Source organism: Microtus pennsylvanicus, chromosome 2, assembly GCF_037038515.1.
Source record: "Microtus pennsylvanicus isolate mMicPen1 chromosome 2, mMicPen1.hap1, whole genome shotgun sequence".
NCBI lineage: Eukaryota > Metazoa > Chordata > Mammalia > Rodentia > Cricetidae > Microtus > Microtus pennsylvanicus.
In genome coordinates this window covers 37869997-37891100 of record NC_134580.1, presented here as the reverse complement: position 1 = coordinate 37891100, position 21104 = coordinate 37869997, and the positions used below count along the sequence as shown (strand labels likewise).

The window sequence follows — 21104 nt, the reverse complement described above, 5'->3', positions numbered from 1 at the left end:
TTTACATATATCTTTGCTGCCTGCTGGGCTGTCATCTCTGTAAGAAATTTCTTTGTACATTGTGTGAGATCAGTGGAATAGAAATGGTCTGGACTGTGAGACCAAGTACAGTTCTCCTAGTGAAGAAACAAAGTCAAACCAGGGTTGTGCTCAATTAGGGAAACGTGGTTTAAAAGCTGATGAGCTATGTTTTAAAGTCAGGATTATTTTCCGTGCTGTGTTGTCATAGCCTCGTGCTGTTATGATGTCACAATTCTGTCGGTTCCTGCGTCTGCTAGTGTTAATAAGGACTCCATTTCCTGAACCAGATACTGGGAGGTCTGGTGTTGAACTTGGTTGCCTTGCTTTTCACCCAGCGTGTGATTCTTGGACATTTCTTACCTGTGAAGGAAGCCTGCTAGGATGCTCTTGCTACTGGGAATTTTTACATGACTTGAGATGGAGGCTGATACCCAGAACGCAGTGTTCTGTCATTTAAAATATTAATTATGGTCTCTTATGTAATTCGAACGTTACAAGTGCCTCTTTAAAAACGTCAGGTCTGAAGTCAGCATTCAGGCGATTGTTGGCAAAATTTCATTGGAAATTCGATAGCCACCCTCTTATTGCTTATATGAAAGCCTGTTACTCTTACTTTGCTGTGTTTTTCTCCTATAAGGAAAGTCTCCTTTCATAAGTTATGCTGGAACGTCCAACAGCAGGGAATGGTGGCCGCTGTGAGCCTTTCAGACTGCGGCTCCTGTCTCCAAAGCTCACAGTATTTACGAAGTTTCCCTGGCACTTTAAGGCGCTTGCTTTCTCTTTCCATCCTCACACTTCAAGCCTGGTAGGCAAGACAATCAGTGCTTTCTTGGAAGGCTGCTAGGACCCCTGCTGCATACTAGCCTGGAGGTACTGAGAACTAATTTGAGTCCACATCTTCTATCTTCTTACATGTGACTTTCCAAAAAGATGGAATGAACTCTTCTTGAGCCTTAATTTAAAATACTGTTGAAATCAGTACAGTGAATATGATTGTCCCTGGTTAAGTGACTGTAAGAGAGGGAAATCCTGTGAGCTGTGGAAGACCGATGTTGCTTTAAAAGACATTGCTTTCTTTCTGTACTTCTTTGAAGAAGCAGACCTCTATTGTAGACTTGAAACTGGATGTCGAGGCCAAGGCACCTGCAATTAAAACCCTCCTGTGACCAGTATTTTTGTTTAGAAAACAGCACCGTACGGCAATGATACGTGGTCATCTCAGAATGCAGTGTCCATAAACATTGATCGGCATCCTGGCTGAGTTATGACTTGTCGCAGTCTTTAAGTAAGGACTTGGGCGGATATGCTGTCAGGCACTCCCTTTAGGACAGGTGGTCTTGTGCCATTTCTCCAGGCCGGTGTTTTATCATGGACATTACTTACTGAGTTGATTTATAATTCCCAGTGGTAGCCGTTTCTCTCTCTTTGCCCCAAATGTGAAATTTTATTCTTCAACAAAAGTAAGGATAATGCTTAATTGGCATTAAAGATGAAAGAAATCAGGCTTGATGAGAAATGAGAGACGTCAGGCTTTAGTGTCCTCTCCCTGCTCCCCACTGGTTCCCACAGAAGTGCCTACAGGGTAAAGCCATGTGCTTCTTGCTAGGGAGTTGGAGGTGAGAGTTGTTGCATGCTTTGTATTATATTTGCCAGTAGGAGATATACCCACTGGCTAAATCCCTCTCCAGAATGTCTTATGTTATGATTTAATCTAGCACTTTGGTCAAGGTTTGGATGGCTCTCTGTTCAAGTCTACCCAGACACAGCCTGTGCTCTGTAATTATCTGGTTATCAGTTGCAGTTCCTGGCCAAGTTAAATTTAGTTGTTTTGGTCACAGGAGGAAGGTAGCCTGCATGTCCACACTGATATTCAAAATAATGGTTTTTATGGCACCCCAGTTTTTCAAATGTTAGGGTTCTTTGTGTTACTTAGGCAGTATGTGGATCTATGCGCAGAAAGGGGGCCATTAGCTCACTTTTCCTTGCAGTGTACAAAATTCAGTGGCGTAGCATCCGTTTTTGGGAATCCCTTTTGCAACTGCTTTTGTTTTGCTTAAGTGTGCTCAGACCTGTGCAGTGAGGGCTCACCAGTGAGAGCTGCAGAGTGTGGTTAAGGTGTGGTGCTTGTTGTATGCTGCCGAGTGCCGTACCCGCTTCATCCAGTGGAGGCTGCCATTATTTTGGTTTTCATTGTTTCTCTCCTGGTGTGAGTGTTTTGGTTTGTCTTTGTAGGAAATGGATGTAGTGCCTCAGTTTGAGAGCCACTCCTGGGTTTTATGCGGTGCCTTTTACAGAGATACAGTGTTCCAGCTCATGGACCTTGGGGACGCAGCCTGTGTGCCAGGCTTTTTGTGCTGGGTGCTGGAGGGGAGCTGAAAAACTAGAATGCCCTGTACTCCACTGTGGGAGAGAGTGAGTTTTAGTTATAAATGTCTTCTTTCCCCGGGACCCTAGTCCTTCTTAGTCTTTGCTGTTCTTCTGGAGTACGGAGTGACCAGAAGATCCTGATGAGCTAGGACTATGTCTCTGAGGCCCTTTGTCCTGACTGATGCTAGTAGTATTCTTACTACTGCCAACGCCCCAGGGATGGAGAGGTCGTTGGGCCAGGCGTTCAGTCATAGAACCTGCCCCAAATGACACACTTTCAGGATGTCAGAGCAACGGCAAAACTTGGTGGTTAGTTTTGCCATACTGTTCTGTACGGACCCTGGAGTTCTCGAAGTGCAGGTCCTGTAAGACTGTTTGTTGGCTGATGACAGGCGCAGACTAGGGAAGCCTGGCTCCTGGATGTGCAGTTGCTTCTTTCTCTCTCTGACTACATTGGGTTGAAAGATACATGATATGGTGTCTATTTTTACTCTCCCCCTTCAGGTTTCTGCTTTAGTTCCTCCATCTACTTTCTTCTCCCCGCCAAAGCAGAGGGCTCCATTGCCTTTTTCTTATTGTTAGTCCCAGCGCTTCCCTCTGCCCTGGTGGGATGCTGCTGTGTAGATCTTATCTCCTTGCTGGGAGAGTGAGAGCCTGTTAGGAGGCAGACCTGGTCTCTCACCTATGTCTTCAGGAGGTAGCATCCAGTGCCATTCTTGGCCCTTGCAAACGGAACTCCAGCCTTCATGGCTGTGCAATGATGACCACGGAGGTAACGGAGAGTGTGAGCGTGTGCTCAGAACTCAGAGCCACGGAGAGAGCTCTGCCCCTAACCGCTGTGGAGCAGCACCCTTTGGGTGGGGATGAGGACTCTAATATGCATAGCACTGAGGGAGTAGGGAAGGAAGGAAGGAAGGAAGGAAGGAAGGAAGGAAGGAAGGAAGGAAGGAAGGAAGGAAAGAAGGAAGGAACGAAGGAAGAAAAGAAGGAAGGAAGGAAGGAAGGCTCTCCACAAACTGTGTGAAAGCAAGCAGAAGAGCAGGCCAGGATCCTAACCGTGGCAGAACAGTAGGGTCTTTCTTAAGGAGCTAATGAGAAGATGTCGTCACATCTGCTGGGAATCAGACATTTATTTACGTGGTGCTTTCTTGAGGAGCTTGTTGACCGTGCACTCTGGTGCCTTCAGCTTTCCTTCCGAGATTCAGAAGGGATGAGTCAAATTAGAACTCTGGGAGCCCTTAGAACTTGTCTTAAAAGCCTTCTTACCTGAGGAAGTTAATCTGCAATTTGCGGTCCAGCCGGAAACCCCTCTCCCCCATGTAGCCCTGGCTGGCCTAGAACTCATAGAGGTCTGCCTGTCTGCCTCACTTCCTGAGTGTTAGGATTAAAGGTGTGCACCACTGCAGCTCTGCTTAGCTAGAACCCAAAAGTCAGAGGAACAAACTGAAGTGCTGTGGATGCCAAGCACTTCAACATAGGTGTCTAGAGACCTGTTTGGCACTTGTCATCTGTCCGGCTGCAAGAAGAGAGAATGTCAGGTGATCTCAGCTCTGGGACAGTGGTTATGCTGGTTATTATACAGGCTACCACATGGAGGGCCTCTTTGGTGCCAGGCGTGTCCTGTGCATTTCTCCGACTCACACAGGGTCTTGCAAGGTAGGAAATTTATCCCTGCCTTGCTGCCGCCCCTTACTTTCCCCCTACTGAGGATCCCTAGCTTCAAAATGGAAAACTGTGGAGGTAGAGGCTGGAACTTCCAATCTTCAGTGTTTTCAAAGGATATAAAAGGCTGTTAGTGTTGTTTTTAAATAAAAGTTTGATTCTGGGAGAAGCCCTATGAGTTTCTGTTGGTGATGAATTTTTAGGGGCGGTGTCTGAAAATGTGCTTTAACCCAAGGCAGCCCCCCCCCCCCCCCCGTCCTGTGCTCTCAGCAGCATCGTGGAGTCTTCGCTGGGTGTTCAAGGTGTGCATCTCAGGAGTCACACAGAAAGCAGGACAACATGGTATGGAAAGTGTGCAAGTGAAATCTTCACACGGCCTGCGGTGGTGAAGGAGTCCTGTGGAATTGTGGAGCTTCTTGTCTTTAGTACTTGGTCTGCCAGGACTAGTTAGGATTAGATTTTTATTTAGTTTGTGGTACAGTGAGGAAGTCTTTCTGCTTCCAGGCTCAAAAAGAAAGGGGACTTTTAAAAAAAGGAAAAAAAAAAGAATATTATGTTAACACACAAGGTCGTATTTCCACAAATAATAGTTTCAGCTTTCTGGAAAGGAGTATATTTTAACATACATGCTTTGTTTTTTTTTTAAGATTTATTTATTAAGTATACAATATTCTGCCTCCATGTATGCCCACACATCAGAAGAGGGTGCCAGATCTCATTACAGATGGTTGTGAGCCACCATGTGGTTGCTGGGAATTGAACTCAGGACCTCTGGAAGAGCAGTCAGTGCTCTTAACCACTGAGCCATCTCTCAGTCCCAACATACATGCTTTGTAATTGCTAATTATTGCAGCTGCCATTTATCAAGGGCCTTTTCTTGTTTACATGCTTTATGTACATTATTTCATTTAAGTCTTCTAGCATTTTTAAAAGAATAAATCATGTTGCAGGTGAGAAGATTGAGGTCAGGAAGGTCAGGTAACGAACCTGTGCTTGCCCCTTGAAGCATCAGGTAGTATGGAAGTAGGTGCTGGGACTGTTGTTGCTATGTCAGCTCCTAAAATTAACTGTCAGGCTTTGCATAGGTGATCTGCTGAGCAGGACAGATCCCACATTGTACAGAGGGGCACACTGGGACTACTGCCAGTGTGGAGATCAGTAGATGCCATTTACTTGGGAATAGACAACCTACCAGGTAACAAACTGTGCAGAAAGAATTCTGTGCTTATGGAATGTGACACACCCTCCTGTTGCGTCATTTGTGAGACCCTCCGTTTGTTCATCAGCAAATTTAGAATGCCATGCTCCGTTTGTATGACCCATGTTTTACACATACGTAATGCAGAACACATAGTAGGTTCTAAATTATTATCCCCTGCTGCTTTTGTAGACTGGCCCGAGACAAATGTATGAGTACTGATGTCATTTTCCAGACACAGTGTCTAGTGACCTACACACAGATCCTAGCTTCATTGCTTATGGTCATCTTATGGTACTAGTACGATTTGAGTTTTCTAGCCCAGGAAGAATGGGAAGAAAAATCCCTGGTTTAGGAAGCCTCTTGCATTCTCACCAGAATCAGCAGCTTGGGTTGATTTCATTATGCTAGCCAAGGCACAGCACCTGAAGCCTAAATTTAACAAATACAGTTTCATAAACATATTTTTGTGACTGCACAGCTTAGAGCGTGTCTGGCCACTGCAGCCTCCACAGCACAAGAGAGCTGGCTCTGAGCTGGGAGGCTGGGAACTTCCATGGATTCCTCCGATCAGTTTCTGCTGCTATTTTAAGGATTTTAAAGGTGTTCTGGCATATTATTGGTGCTCTTCCTTGGCATGGTAAAGGGCATGAATGTACGATGGCCACTTCTTTGATCCCTGCTTTCAGCATAAATCCTACACTTGGGGTCACTGTTGGTTCAAGGTCCCATTGAGAAATTGGAAGGGAACAGAGAGGGGCAGTTTTCATGCTCATTTTCTTCTGCTCCTGATACACATTTGTGCTCTGCTTTTCTTTCACTAGATGGCGCTCCACATAGCTGCGGATCCTCTTCTGTCCACATTGGCTTAACTCCTAAACTGAAGTTAGTGCTGATGCACAGGCTTGCGTTTCTTTGGGTTTTCATGCATTTCTCTTAGTTTTTTTTTTTTTTCAAATCTAGGATACTTTCTGGCCAGCATTTTAGGACACAGTGGCACGTTTTTGTCTGGTTGCCAATGTTTCTGAGTTCCTAGGGGGCTCTGTGCTCAGTTGCTAGTTTGCTTTTCCACGTTTCTTTTAGTCTTGGTACTGCTGTGTGAAGTTGGTTTTGTCTCATTCTACAGATAAAATAATGGTGCTCACATCTAAGTGTTTGAGTCATGTGACTAACTCGGAGAGGGCTCTGTGATCTAATGGAAGGCTGAGAAGCGCTGAACTGAACACGTTAAGTAGATAGTAGGATGGCCTGGCTTGTGGCTACAGGCCATTGCACTCTGTTTTTTGGAAGACGAATCATAGTTCTCACAGTTAGTTTGCATTGGGGCATGTGGATCAAGTCTTATATGTGCAAGCCAGCGACAGTAAGGAAAGATTTGTGGGCTGCTGTGGGCTTTCCTGCCTCTTGTCGCCTTCTGTTGCTGTTGACTTCAGGGGTGAGTTAGAGTGTCTGTCACTGCCAGGTACAGGGCCTCGCGAGGATTTTATAAGCAAACACAGCTCTCATTTAAAGTGATTCTTAACAGGGCTCAATACTGGATCACCGTATCTAGAGACTATAAGGATTCCGGAAATAAATTGTTTTTCAGTGATACAAATATGTGTGTCAAAGTACTTTAAACTACTAAATTGAACTGTGAATATCTAATAGTGCTAAATTGAACCAGGGTAGTTGTGTCTCTGAGCTGCCGTTCCCAGCTTTGTAAATGGCAGTGATGTTAGCTCAGTTGTTGTCACTGAGATGAAGTGACAGTGGTACCTAACGGGAGGTCTTCACCTGGTCTTCTTTGGTTTCAGAGCGCAGTTCTGCCTGTTGGCCAGGGCAGAGTGTAACCTGTTTTCTGAGGGGAGGGACTGGATTTTCTTACTGCCCTCATCTCTTCGTCTCTTCCTTTCAGTCTACTTGTGATCAGAGAACAGAAACAGAAGTTGCACACCTAGAACAATCCTTTGCCCTTAGCTCCTGCGCTGCTTGCTGCGTAGTTGGCTGGGCATGGTCCTGGAGTCGAACTCAGGCTATTTTGCAGCACAGGAGAGTTAAGTTTTGTGTCTGCCAAACTTGGGCTCACGACTCAGCTCTGCCTTTCTTGTCTTGTGACCATGGCTGCATCGGCTCTTCTCAGCCTCACTTTCCTCTCTGCAAAACGGTGATTAAATGAGTCCATGGGCTCTGGAGCGCTGGTGGTGTTTCAGTTTGGTGCTGTGGGGAGTCACCGTGCAGGCGAGGTCTGTAGTGAGCACAAAGCCAACTGCTGCTGTCATCCTTGCCATCACCTTCATTATTGATTTCAAAATGCACATCAATAAAGATTTATGTGTTTATTTAGTGTGTGTGTTTACATGCGTGTCTGTAGAGTCCATAGGAGGGTATCAGGTCTCTTGAAGCTGCAGTCGTGAGCTTTGTGGGTGCTGGGAACCGAACTTGGGTCCTCAGCAAGAGGAGCAATAGCTCTTAACCGCAGTCCTCTCTCCAGCCTCCTCCCTTTCCTTTATACTGTGTCTCATGAAGTGTTCAGGCCCCAGGCACGGAGGTAAACATGCCAACAGACTTTGCAGAGTGGGCTATGTGCTGTGGGAGAGCTGCTTTTCTCTCAACCAAATGTTGTGGCTTTTTGTTTGTTTTTCCTCACAATACAATTTGCCTGAAGTTCAGCCCCTCCCCCACCTCCCCTCTCCCCCAGATCTAGTCTTCTTCTGGCTTTCTTGTTAAAGAGGGCTGAGCTGGATGCTGAATACCGGACGGGTTCGATCAGTGACATGGTGCTGGCAGCATTGTGTGTAACCCTCTGGCCCTTCTGTTTCCCCACATCTTCATTTTCCTACCTTTGATGATGTCTTGTAGTTATTTATCTGTCTTTTCTTCCTTCAATAGTCAAGGTACTTTTTGTTGCTGGCACTAAAGATTTGTTTTGAAATAATTTTAAGCTTACACATAGAAAGGATAGCGCTAAGACCTCTTCTCCCGTCTACGTGGACCCACCAGTTAATGTTTGCTCTAGTTTCCTTCTCATGCCCCCTGCGTGTGTTCAGACTCCCCTGGCGGTGAGGTGCGCTTGTCACTTGGCTTTGCTCTCTGAGTATGAAACGCTTCTCCCTACTTCCCCTTAAGAAGGGCCTTGTTTTTCAGTGCCAATGAAGCTCAGTGGTGATGCTGGCCTGTCTGCTACCTAGTTCTTTACCTGTTTTTGCCACTTGTTCTATGTGCCCTCGAAGGGTCCAGATCCAGAGCAGACATTGCAGCTCCCAGTGTCTTAGTGTCCGCAGCCTGCTGCCTTTCCCGGCTTCTGAGGATATCCAGTGTAGGTGGTAAGCATCTCTGAGTTTGGGCTGTCTGATCCTTTTGCACTGTTGTAGAGGGGACAGTCTCCTCTGTGTGTGACGGCACATGGTACTGGTATCTTCACAGCACTATTGATCAGGCTGGTGACTGCTTGAAGTCAGGCTGGCATCTTACCAAAAAGTAAACTGTCTCCTTTTGTAACTACTTAGAGCTTTTCAGAGACATTCTTTAAGACTAAATATTCCTCACAGACTAGCACCCAGTATTTCCTACCCAAAATATGGCTGTGGCTGTGGCTGTAGCTGTGGTTTTCTCCACTCCACTCCTGTCATATTTATCAGTTGATGTCTGCAGAAAGGGGACATTTCTCTTGCCGTCTCTCTGTCCCTATTCCTCTTCCTTACCCCTCTGTTCAGTTTGTCTCATTTGTCTTGTGCTTTCATGGATTACTTTAATCAGTGAGTTAGGAACCTTTACTGTATAAAGGATGCTCATATCGCCCCACATGGGGTTATCGGGAGCTCTTTGCTCTGCACCCTTGGCCCTTTGGATGGGATTATCACATATGAGAATAGGTGGCCAACTGTATATCCACGGGTTCCATATCTGTGTTTTTAACCAGGGATGTATCAGAAATATTTGAAAAAAATCAAATAGGCTATTTATTAAACATGTGCCCTTATTGTTATGTGAGTCATACATGATTGCAGATTACATAGTATTAGGTACTAACATGTACCCTAGCGATCATATAGCGAACAGAGAAGACACAGAGAGCTTAATGTAAGTAAGCACCACACTGTTTTATATACAGGGGCTGAGCATCTGTGCATTGGGTATTTGGGGGCAGTTCAGGAACCAGTCACTGAAGGATGCTAGAGAAGAAACAGCATCTTGTTGCAGGGCTCATTTGCTGTTGCCTTTCTGTGAAATTAGCTCTGTCTTACACAGTGCCCTGGTTTCTCCCAGCGAGGAAAGCTCTTTTAGAAGCCAGGGTCTGGGCTGCTTCAGTGTCATTGCTTCCGGGTCCCTTGCTTAGAGGCCTGGGAAGCAACTTTGTATCTCTAAGTGTGTCTCCATTGCCTCCATGCTGAACTCAGGCTTTTTCTGGTCAAACTAAAGACTAGATGGTTTTGAGGTATGCCTTCTATTAATTCCTGGTAGTGTCTTAGGAAAGCAGAATGCACAGCATGTTCAAGGGTGAGTGTGTTTGTACTATAAAAACAAGTAGTGTGCAAGGCTGTCGTGGGTGAGTCAGCCCACCCCCCACTGCTCTTGGGTTGCAGACTTAGGAGCAGATCTGCTAAGTTTTGTCTTACCCTGGTCACCAATGGGTGGGGCACAGTAGAAGGTGCTTGTCTGAGTTAGCAAATGGTAACTGTGAGCTCTGTCTGCTGCAGAGCACCCTATAGCTCGCCAGTGTACCTGCAAGGTGAGTCTTAACCTTTTTACTCCCATTATTCAGTGCTTCATTATTATAGCGGGAAAACAATTTTGTAAACTGCTGGGAGGAAGTTTTCTTGGCACAATCAGACAGATGCCTTCTGTGTGGGGGTCGGGAGGGTGTGCGTGCATGCGCACACACAAACGTGTCGAGGCCAGAGACCTAAATCAGTTGACCTTCCCAGTTGCACTCTGCCTTATTTTTCTGACAGGGTCTTTCACTGAAGCTGGAGTTTGCTGATTCAGCTGCGCTGTCTGGCCAGTGCGCCTCACGGTTCCTTTTGTCTGTTTATCCAGGGCTAGGCTTTCAAGTGTGCTCTGCAGCGGGCTTTTGTGTGGGTGCTGGGGATGCAGACGCAGGTCCCCTTGCTTGCATGGCAGATACAAATGGAGCTTCTCCCCGCTCTGATACTCTCTTTGTGAAGCCCTGTCTAAAAGCAGAACCACGGTCCCTGGTGCTCCTGTGGCCTCACATTACTCTTCAAGGCTCAGCAGAAAGGCAAGATTTTGGCACCAGTCAGTTAGGTGAAAAAAAATTCTCAAAGTTGAACTCAAGAACAATGGCAATGGGTTTTTGATCTTACTGTATGTACTGGCTTTGGGGGAGCCTAGGCAGTTTGGATGCTCACCTTACTAGACCTGGATGGAGGTGGGTGGTCCTTGGACTTCCCACAGGTCAGGGAACCCTGATTGCTCTTCGGGCTGATGAGGGAGGGGAACTTGATTGGGGGAGGGGGAGGGAAATGGGAGGCGGTGGCGGGGAGGAGGCAGAAATCTTTAATAAATAAATAAATTAATTAAAGAAAAGAAGTACTCAACAAAAAAAAATCTCAAAGTTATATTTTTCTTTTTCTTTTAGGATAGACTTGTTTCTCAAAACTTTGTTGATGTAATTTATTGCTTTACTGTATTTATAAAGGGACTTCTTGAGCAGAGACAAGAGGGTTTTCTCAGGAGTGACGCTGTTCTCAGGAGAGTATGTCATTAGGACATATCATTCGTGGTGTAAGCACACTGTCCGCGCTGAGGTCCTGTTTGACACCGGAGCCTGGGTGGCCACAGCACACAGCAGGAGCTTGACATGGATGTGATTGCACCCACCTAAGACCTTGCTGGAACAAGCTAGGCTTTCCCTGTCTCCTTTTTCTATTATTATTGTTGTTATTATTATTCCTAGAAGTCTTCCATTTACCTGTAGGCTTTCACGTTTGTTGGGAGCAGCAGGAAGTATCCTCAGCCTTGTCTTGGATTGGTTTGCATTTCCACCCAAGGACACTTTTTGTCCAACTTCCACGGGGCGGCTGCCCTTGGAGACCTTGGTCCACCTTCTGAAATCCTGGTTCTGTTAGAAATTGTTTACACTTTTGTTTTTACATGAAAATTGTGACTTTTTGACATGATGTCCAGCCCATCATTTAGTAAAACGCTAACCAGACCAAATAGAGTCAGAATCTCAGTGGTCAGTCAGCTTATTTCTTTAATGTTTTAAGGTAGAACTGTCTGTTGCCTAAGTTGCTATCAGTTCACTGTGGATTCCAGTCTGGTCTAGATCGAGTTCATGATCTTTCTCCCTCAGTCTCCAGTCCTGGAGTTACAGGTATGTGCTCTGTGTTTGTACAGTCTTCAGTGATTTAGAAGGATGAGGAGAGAAGAATTGAGAGGTATAATTTGCCGATTGTGTGATGCTGTTCTGCATGACTCTGTCATATCATAGTTTTCTTTGCTCCGCCCATAGACAGTTAAGCGGGGCATTAGCTTTGGTGATAAGCATCACAAACTTAAGTGTTTTCATCCCTAAATGGTCCTGGGAGAATCTATGTGAAGTGCTAGCATATTGTTAGGTCCTTAAAATTCAGCCATCCTCCTTTCCCAAGTCTAGTGAGCTAGCAGCAGACTTTACTGTGTTTTCCTTTAGGGAGTCCAGCACAGAATACTAGGCCCAGAGTTTGTGCTCTTGGATACCTCTTTGAGATCCTTAAAGAGGGCAGAAGAATTCTACTCTGACCTGTTTTGGGAGCACATCGGGTTGCTTCCAGTGAAGAATTCCCAGCGATAGTACTTGTATGGGGTTGGAGAGTTAAACAGAGGAGAAGCATAACTTTGCGCTGAGGAAGTTGTATCTAGCAGGGTGTGCCAGACACCAGGGGTGGGTTCCATCCTTACACAGTGGGAGCGCAGCTAGGCTGGGTGAAGTGCTGGAACACAGAGCTGGCTAATATGTTATCCTTGCTCAAAGAGTTTCCAACGCAGTGGGGAAGCAGCCACATTAAAAGACGTCTATATTGTGGGGTGGTAAGTGCTATAATAAAGACAGCCTGGGTACTGTGGCCCTGCTTAGGAGCAAGTAGTGCATTATTCTAGTTGGGGGAGGGAAGAGGGACTTCAGAGTGACCCTGATGGAGAGCAGAAACACTGTTGGCTCTCATGGGCGGAATGCTTCTCCTTAGTGTCAAAACATGGCCTCTCTGAAGACTGCATGCTCCTTGTCTGCTGTGTAGCAGAAAGGTCTTGTGCCCCCTTGTCTGTACCCCTGTCTGTGCCGTTCACAATGGCGGGGAATGTGACTCATGGTGCATCATTGTCCCTCTTGTGAGGCCCTCAGCACTTCATCTGGAGAGAGTGTCCATCTTTCAAGTTACTTTGGTGAGGGAAGGCAGCAGATTGTTTTTCTTTTGAGTTTCCAGCAACTGGCTTTGAGGAGATCTGTCATTTCTCAAGTATCTATGTCAAGCTTGTGCAGACTGAGGTTTGTGCATGAAACATGCATGGCAAGAGAGGGCTGGGCAGAAGGACAGGCCTCTCTTGTCACTTTTCCTACCTTTGTAAGAGTGTGTGGTGTAAATGACACAAGGGCACTGCGTTTTAAAAGGGATCTTAACCCTTGCTACTGCCATTGATGCCGTCCCTGCGTACCCTTTAACTCCAGCAGCTAAAGTCGAGCCGAGCACCATGGTTCAGGGCCCAGGAAGTAGGGTGGACATGGGCTCATCCTCCTAGAAAACTCAACAACCCATGGTAGCTTCTCTTTAGCTCTGACTTTGGTTTGGCTCACACTTTGCCAGTCGACTTTACACTTAGTGGTTGGCACCATGTATTTCCTCGGGGGATGCTTTTGATGGATGTGGCTACATCAAAGGGGAATGCATAGGCCGGGATCTTCAGATCCTTGAGTGTGACTCCTCCTGCCTGCTGATGGCCTGCTTGCCTCCCTGATGGCATGTGTAGAGTGCAGAGCAAACCTGTGCAGAGCAAAAGCAATAGTTTAATCCTTAGGGCTTAGGGCTCCGTAGAAAGCAGACCCAGGTACCTTTGTTTCTGCTGTCTTATGGTTTGCTTTGTTGAGATGGACAACATTTATTTATTTGTTTGTTCGTCTGAATGTTTATTATCTATCCATCTGCTTTTTCTTTTGGCCCCTGTGTTTTCTGTACAGAAGCTCCCCTGTATGTGCTCTGGCTCGGACAGATTGGTGTGTCAGAGGAATTTTTTAGTAATGCCTTGGTTAAGGGGAGAGCTGGGACCCTTGCTATACTCTTGATTAAAGTATGTACTTCTTTTTCTGCCCAAGTGAGTTGTTGCTTCCTGTGAATTAGTGAAATGTGATGAAACTAGTTATTATAGTCTCATAACTCATTTCATCGACTTTAAATAAAAGCGAATTTCTGTTTGAATCATCTATAAGAGGCTCTTTTCTAGAATATTTTTTTGATCTGTCTGAAATTGTAAATAACAGACCTATCCAATTAAGTTGACTTGACTTTCTTACATGAAAAGAAAATGATGGTCTCAATGATAGTATAGATAGATCTACATAGAGGAGTAATATAGAGAGGAGGGATGTGTGGAGTGGGGATTTACGGAGGAGGGATACGGCTTCTGTTTTAATGACATTTAAATATTCACAGAAGATTCCAGACTGCATGGCCTTGTGGGATTTGACATCCTTTGAGTTCTTTATGGACAAGACATGGAATCATCACAGTTAAAATAGTATAGTTCAGTAAGAACTGATGTCCTTGAGAGATTTAACGAGCGGTGTGATTGTTTAGAGGAAGCATAATAGTTTTCAGATTCAAATCTCTAAGATCTACTTGAAATGACTCTGAAAACCTGGTAGTGTGTTTCTTTTCTGTGGCTCTTGTGACAAATTATTACAAATACAGTGGCTTCCTTACTTCACAGCCCCGGGCTGAGTTCCCTGTAGATGCTGAGTGTTCTGGAGGCTCTGTAGAGAATCTGGCTTTTTTGACCTCTGGAAACTCATCCCAGGGTGTGGGCTTGTTGCTCCCTCCTTTGTCTGCAAAAGCAGCACCTTGAGGCCATCATCTCTGTGCTGGCTTTTCCATTTGTAAAGCCCTGTGGGTTGTACTGGGCTCACCTGGGCAGTCGCTCCACTTTAAGGTCGGCTTAGCCCTGTCTGCAGCCGTTCTCCATGCTTCTTAATGGTTATAGGCTCTGGAGGTAACGGGATGTAGATGTCCTTGGAGGAAGCCAGTTTTCTGCCTACCATAGAGCGGTGGGGTGTACAGCAGGAAATGAATGTTTATGGGTGCCTAGAGTCTCTGCAGCCGGGCTTTAGGGATTGTCATGTGCTGTGATTATCTCAGATTGTGCATCAGGATCTCAGAGACATCAAGTGAGTTGTTACTGTTACAGAATGATGACTAAAGATGGGCTTTGAGCACTCGAGTTCCTGCTAAGCATCAGGCTGTGCTGGGAGATTGACAGACAGTATTTCCCAGTCCCCAGAACCACCTTCTGAGATGAATGACATAAGTTCCATCCTACCAGTGGGAAACATACTTTCATGGAGGTGTGACTGGCCTCAAGTCACCTGGCTGGCTTAAAACTGAATACTCCAAGTGGAAGGCAGACTGATTCCCAAACTCATCGAGAGGTCACGGTGTTATGGAATTGATTTCCTTTGCACTTCGGTGAGGCCTTATTTGTCTAATACTCAAGAGTATCTGCCAGGGTGTTTGCCAAAGATTTGGTATGGCTTGTCCGAATCATTAGGTAACTGACTGACTGACTTGGTGACCTCTCTTCTTCCTCTCCTCTCCATTTCTCCTATTCTGCTTTTTATCCACTGTATACCATGCCTGCCTCATTAAGTATTATTTTGGTTGACCTTTTAATTACTGCTTTTGTTTCCTCAGAAAGTAGCTCCTTCTAGTCTTGATGTCTGTGGTCTGTGAAGTGGGCACCATTGTCTTTAACCTGAATGGCAGTGTCATCTGATAGGCAGATTGGAGGCTGCGCATCAGAAAGGCAGGCTGAAGAGCATTCTTAAAGTTCAAGCACAGTGATGGATAAGACTTCAGTTTGTGCCCATTTGTTTTCAAAACTCCGTGACTAAGATAGAAAAATAGAGCAAGAAGGAAAAAGAAATAAATGCCAATTAAAGATGATAGCTGCAGAAATGGCAAAGGTGGTGCCCACTTGCCAGGTGAATTGCATCAGCCATTGGTCAAAGCCGAAGTTCCGGAGCATATGTCATCAGTTTAGTTTGAACACGAACTTAAGAAGGGAATGGTCTCTTGTCTAGCTCCATGTAGTTGACTCTGTGCTATTCCATAATAAGAACTAAGACATAATACTGCTAGTGGTAGCTCCCACTGACTCTCTATACAGGTCTAGGATCTATTTTCCCGATCATCATTTCATCTAATCTTTACAATAGCCTTCTGCAGATGGGAACCAGTGCCCCGTTTTAGAGGTAGAGCCACTGAGCCTGTGAGACATTAGGTTTTAGCCTAAGTGAAAACCAGACTGTTTCTGGAGTGGAAGACCTATGTTCATCTTGCTGTCCTCCGCATCTTATTTCAGCATAGTCAACATTATTGACTGACACGATTCCATAAAGCTCGGGGAGAGTGCCTGACGTCGTAATTATACAGAGGAAAACACCAAAGGAACACAAACATGTGCCTTTTAAAGAAGGTAAAATGTGCTTGGCCAATAATACCCTCCTGGATGTGCTCCGAGAGCTGGCAGCATCTGAGACTCTGCACTTTACATACCTTGTGGCGCCTTGTTTTTGTGCTTACTCATGTTGGGCTTTTCCCTCCTTCCACAGTGCTGCTAGACACCTGGTCTCCTTCCTCATTCATTCTCTCTCTGCCCCCTTACCATTAAAACAAGGTAAACCCTGCTCTGTTTTCTCTGTGGAAGTGCTTTGTGTGCTAATTAAACTCTGCACCTGGCCAGTGTTTGGAACTTGCTAATTATGTTTATGAACTCATGGTCCACATTCAACACACAGTACAATGGTCAGGCCTGTCTGGAAATACCTTCTTAAGCCAATAATTATTGTAGTCGCGTTGTTGTGCAGCCTCAGACCTGCAGCCCAGTGGATGGCAGCGAAATGGCTTTCAACTGCCCCTGGGGCTTGCGTTGTGGTTTGCAGTTCCCATGGTGGTGTGTAATCGCCCTCAGGTTGGGGTAGAGTTGGCTGTTGCCATGCTGGCTGGGGTGGGGAGAATGAAGCATTTCTGTGTTTTGGAAACTTGGATGCGGATTAGCCTTTGGAACTCGATGCTCTAAAGCATATTTAGGAGAGGCCTGCACTGTATCCCATGGTTCTTTTCTGTAATTAATGCTCCCTGGGAGGAAGAAGTCCTGCTTCTGACCTGCTTATGCGACTGTGCACTTTTCTGTTGTTCTTCAACTAAGCTTTCTTCAGTGGCCTCTGAGACCCTTCAGGGCTTGATGTTTGACTACAGTCAGGACCAGCTCATTTCCTCCTCACCCACGGACTGTTTCTGGGTTTAGAACACTTTGAGATGTAGCTTAGAGAGTAAATGGAGAATTCTAGTTTGCACTGATGTCACTTGTAAATGCCTCTGGGAAATGGATCTTAGACTTCCTCTGTCTCATTGCTCTGCTTCTTAGCTGTGTGTCCTGGGGCAAGTAACTTTCTCGCCCTAAATTTCCTCATTTGATTCAAACCATGGCTATAGTAAAAGAAGCCACCTTACAGGACTCTTGGTGAAGAATAAACATGCTACCAGGTGTAAAACATTATTGCCTGACAGCCAGCAACGTTCAATAAATGTTATGTATTGCTGTCATTATTTTACTGCTGTCGATGTGTTGATGTTGACTGTTAGGGTCTTAACTGTGACTAAGGAATAGTAAGTACCCGGCCTTAGAAATACATAGCCTGTCTGGACAGACATAGGAGACCTAACTGCACAGTGTGGCTAGTGCCGTGAGAGAAACCCCGTCCTCCTCAGTTGCCCTCTTCACTCTGTTCCCGTGTCTTCAGAGAATGCCTTTTAGCTACCTGACTTGATCCACTAACACGAATGTCTTGCCGGCCCTCAGCTCCTTGTGTGCAGGACTTTTTCAGCTTCTCACTTGCACTGGGTGTTCTCTAAGGGACATTGAATGAACAGGCACTAGGTAGGAAATGGTTAGAGAAGAAGAGAAGAATATATGAGAAAGAAAGTGTGACCTTGTCAAGATGTCATGGTGAAGTGTGCTGGGTGCTGGGAGATGTCTTGGGGATGTGTAACTCATGGTCTGTTTACAGGAAGCCCTCATAAGAATGACATGCTGGAGTTGTACATTTAAAGCTCAGTGAGAGTGAAGGGAAAGAGAGGATTCAGGACGTCCAAAGTCATGCGGCTCTGAAACTGACAGCGTGAATTCCAGGCACCTGTGACAGTTGGGAGAGGATTGCTTATAAAGTCATTGACCTTGTCCTATAGCAGTACTGCAGAAATCCTATCTTTAAAGCATTATTCAGAATTCCCACTTCAAGAACATTTTCAGAAATCGTTGCTGTGTGTTCATATGCATAGCTTCATGTGCATTTCCTTTTGGCATATAGGATGCCAGTTTTCAGAAAATGTCTCTATAGCATATGGATGTGTTCATATGAAAAGTTGCTTATGTAGTTCTAACTTGTATTTTTATTTGGTTACTTGTGTTTGCTATGTATATCTTGAAGCAGTGGTTCTCAACCTTCCTAATGCTGTGACCCTTTAACACAGTTCCTCATGTTGTAGTGACCTCTAACCATAAAATTATTTTCATTGCTACATTATAACTGTAATTTTGGTACTGTTGTGAATTGTAATACAAATATCTGATATTCGACCCCTGTGAAAAAGGGGTATTCGACCCTCAAAGTGATTACAATCCACAGGTTGAGAACCACTGTCTTAAAGTCTTAAAGTAATATTTATGTGGATCTGCCTGCTATCTATCTATCTATCTATCTATCTATCTATCTATCTATCTATCTATCTATCTATCTATATCTCTCTATCTGATATTACTTGCATACTTTCAAATGCTATTTGTTTTTTGTTTGTTTTGCTTTGGTTTTGTTTTCTGAGGGAGATTATCACCACACTGGTCTAAAAAACAGAATATAAGTGTTCCCTTTTCAGTGGTGTGGGACAATTGTATTCTGTCAGTTATATTTTAAATAAATACTGATTGGTCAGTAGCCAGGCAGGAAGTATAGGCGGGACAACAAGACAAAAAGTAGAGGTGGGAAGAAGGAAGCTCTTTCTGCAGTTGTGACCTGACAACACAAGAAGCAAGATGTGACTGCCCTGCTGAATAAGGTACTGAGCCACGTGGTAACACAGATAAGAATAATGGGCTAATAATAATAAGTTATAAGAGTTAATAAGAAGCCTGAGCGTATGGGCCAATCAGTTTATAACTAATGTAGACCTCTGTGTGATTTCTTTGGGACTTAACGATTGCGGGGAACTGGACAGGACAGAAACCTCAGTCAACACCTTTTCCCCACAACCTCTCCAGCATAAGTTGTCAGCAGTGTTTTTTGATCTTGGCCATTCTTACAGGTTCAAGATGGAATCTCAGGGCTGTTTTGATTTGCATTTCTCTGATGACTAAGGATGTTGAGCATTTCCTTAAGTGTCTTTCAGCCATTTTAGATTCATCTGTTGAGAGTTTCTATTTAGGTCTGTACTACATTTTTTTATTGGATTATGTGTGATTGGAAAGGGTGACCAATTTCTTGAATTCTTTGAATATTTTGGAGATCAGACCTCTGTCTGATGTGGGGTTAGTAAAGATCTTTTCCCATTCTGTAGGCTGTCGTTTTGTCTTGTTGACCGTGTCCTTTGCTTTACAGAAGCTTTTCAGTTCCAGGAGGTCTCATTTATTAATTGTTTCTCTCAAAGTATCTGTGCTGCTGGGGTTATATTTAGGAAGTGGTCTCCTGTGCCAATGTGTTCAAGTGTCCCACTTTCTCTTCTATAAGGTTCAGTGTGGCTGGCTTTATTTTGAGGTCTTTGATTCATTTGGACTTGAGTTTTGTGCATGGTAATATGCAAGCTGGTACAACTCCCTTGAATGTCAGTGTGGCGATTTCTTAGAAAATTAGGAAACAACCTTCCTCAAGACCCAGTGATACCACTTTTGGGTATATATCCAAAGAATGCTCAATTGTTTTACAAGGACATGTGCTCAACTATGTTCATAGCAGCTTTGTTTGTCATAGCCAGAACCTGGAATGCCCCTTGATTGAAGAATGGATAAGGAAAATATGGTACATTTACACAGCAGAAAAAATAACAACATCTTGAATTTTGCAGAAAAATGGATGGAGCTAGAAAACATTATTTTGAGTGAGGTAACCCAGACACAGAAAGACAATTATCACATGTACTCACTCATAGCTGGTTTTTAAACATAAAACAAAGAAAACCAGCCTACAAACCACTATCCCAGAGAACTTAGACCACAATGAGGACACTAAGAGAGACATACATAGATCTAATCTACATGGGTAGTAGAAAAAGACAAGATCTCCTGAGTAAATTGGAAGCATGGAAACCTTGGGGGAGGATTGAAGAGGGAAGGGCAGAGGCAGTAAGGGGAGCAGAGAAAAATGTAGAGCTCAATGAAAATCAATAAAAAAGAAAAAAAAACAGAATATAAAATGGTAAATATGTTTCTGTAGATCATTTAACTCTTGGAAAATTATGAAGCAAGTATCTTTTTCAGGTAGACTTGGTTGACTGCAAGAGGAACCATGTTTCTTTCAATTAATGAGCTTTTAAGATAGCTTTGTAATCGTGAATGATTCTTACTGCTTGGCAGAGTAGTTTAGAGATGCCTACTCCAGATTTATCTTGCTAGGAAAATGCTGTTTAGTGGGGCTTAATTTATGCCATTATCTGTCTATATTAGTGTTTGGCTTTAGTATTCAGGGATTAGAGAAACCCATGGATGGTGAATGCCAGCCTGGTTCCACACATCCTTTTGAGACTTTATGCTATCCTTCACAGTGGAGATGTTTGGGAAATAGACAAACTAAGGAAGCAACATTAATAAAATATATATCATACAAATAAAATTATATATATAAATAAATAATATAACTAGAGAGACAGATGTGTTAATACATATTGACAGTGCTGATATTGGAAGTGAATTCTCCTGTTTGATTGGAATCTGGTTATATCAGAATCATAAAGAACCAGTGTCAAGGTTGAGTCTGCAAACGTGGCAGTATAGCTGAGGTGGAAAGGGGTTATGTCTTGATTATTGTAGCTTTAGCACATAGCTTGCTCTTCTGGTCATAGCTGACCCTGAAGGAACATCTTCTGGATGCTGAAGCCAGCCAGACATTACTACAAAGTGTAGTGTGGTTGTGATGACTGTTTTAAAACTGTTACCAGAGTCTAGCCAGTAAAATGTTCAGAGCCCTTTTTTCCTTTGGCAATTCTGTGCAACTCCTCTCCATGGCGTCCTTATGTGTCTTGCTTGTCTCCCTTGCTCAGCTGTAGGCCCTGTCTGTCCTGGTGCCAGTCAGATGCAGGGTTTCAGAGTGGCAGGCTGGCATTCACTGACTTTCCAGTGCACTGCTACATCCTTTGCTGGTTTGGCAACGTTGAAGACCTCAGTGCAGTGGACCTTGCTCGCCTTTTCCCGGAACCTTAAAGCTTGCTTCCTCCTTCCTGTTTTCCTGGCCACTTAAACTGTGGTGTTCCGTGTGTGTGTGTGTGTGTGTGTGTGTGTGTGTGTGTGTGTGTCTTCTTCCACTTGCTAGCTGCATGATTTGGACCAAAATGAAGTCAACGAAAGTCAGATGCAAGCTCAGGCTTCTTTTGTTTCTTTTGTGGTTAGAGATTTAGATGTC

General features: G+C 44.5%; 1 protein-coding gene across 4 annotated transcripts in view; it reads left to right on the top strand.

Moving 5' to 3' along the window:
- Khdrbs3 (KH RNA binding domain containing, signal transduction associated 3) overlaps nt 1-21104 on the top strand; it is a 138932-nt gene that overhangs the window by 1872 nt on the left and 115956 nt on the right. The gene's annotated exons all lie outside the window — the stretch shown is intronic.